The sequence below is a fragment of the Alligator sinensis genome, unplaced genomic scaffold, assembly GCF_000455745.1.
Source record: "Alligator sinensis unplaced genomic scaffold, ASM45574v1 scaffold1097_1, whole genome shotgun sequence".
NCBI lineage: Eukaryota > Metazoa > Chordata > Crocodylia > Alligatoridae > Alligator > Alligator sinensis.
Genome location: NW_005841950.1, coordinates 1,183,949 through 1,185,177, shown reverse-complemented (window position 1 = coordinate 1,185,177; position 1,229 = coordinate 1,183,949). Strand labels below are relative to the sequence as shown.

At 49.6% G+C, this 1,229-nt stretch overlaps 1 protein-coding gene across 1 annotated transcript in view; it reads right to left on the bottom strand.

Annotated features, from left to right (window-relative positions):
* LOC102374720 (translation initiation factor IF-2-like) overlaps nucleotides 1–1,229 on the bottom strand; it is a 33,558-nt gene that overhangs the window by 31,127 nt on the left and 1,202 nt on the right. The gene's annotated exons all lie outside the window — the stretch shown is intronic.

The window sequence follows — 1,229 nt, the reverse complement described above, 5'->3', positions numbered from 1 at the left end:
GCCTTCATTGAACACCTTCAAGACGAAACTGGATGCTTATCTTGCTGGGATCCTATGACCCCAGCTGACTTCCTGCCCTTTGGGCAGGGGGCTGGACTCGATGATCTTCTGAGGTCCCTTCCAGCCCTATTGTCTATGAAATCTATGAAATTAGTGAAAACACATAGTCAAAGTTTGAATTGATGAGACTGTAGGTGAACCATGACCAGAAACAAATGTCTGGTGAAGCATGACAAACCTGATTCTTTATTCAACCAAGCAACTGATTAACATGAGTCACCAAGTGAATCAAGTTACAACACAGGCAAAACCTCTAGTCCAGGCAGAACCCTGGAAAGAATATAAGGGAACAGATGGAGACTGGAGCTCCAGATAAGTTAGGTCACTGAAGGTACCTATTGATTTGTTATGGATTCCTCCCTAGCTAAAGGGCTACCCTTTCAGTGTTGGGTTCAAGGGGAGCAGTTCTTTAGAATGCTCCTTCTAGCTGTTGAGCTACCATATTTACCAAAATCCAAGATGATAAGATTACCCGTGCCTGACAGTAAATGTCAGGGAGCGGAGGGGGCAGAGGCTGTGGGAAGCAGGTGGAGACAAGGGAATCAGTGGTGTTAGGGGACAGGTGGCTGCTGTGACTAACTCCAACCCCAGGCCTGGGTTGGGGCTGGAGCTGCAACAGCTGCCTGCCCCCTAACTCGCCATATACTCAAATCCCAGATGAGGGGCTTCTCCCCCTCCCCCCACATTGAATTCAGTGGGGGGGGGGGGGGGGGCTCATCCTGGATTTGGGTACATAGGGTATTTACACTTTGGTGGTCATCACAGCAGAATGAGCTCCACCTGCGCCTTTAGCAGCGGGTAAGAACTCCGACGTGCTGGGAAGCAGGTACAGCAGCTTCCCTCGACATAACAGAGCGCCCTCATCATTTAGAGCAAAGAGAAAGTCAGGATACAATAAAAACCCTCCCAGAAAGGGGTAAAAAGCCCCTAAAAAGCAATGTTGCAGATATACTTTTAAACAGAAAAAGAAAAATGCTACTTCTCTAATGGGGAAAAAACAGGGCCTGGGAGCACTGGGATGCATGTAGCTGGGGAAAGGCCTGGCAGGAATCTGATTGTTTGCCCATGAAATGATGCTGGGGGACCCCCGGCCATCCCCCCTAGCCCAGCCTGTCTCTGATCCCAGGGAGATGCAGTTTTACCCATGTGACCAAGCCCAGGCTCAGACC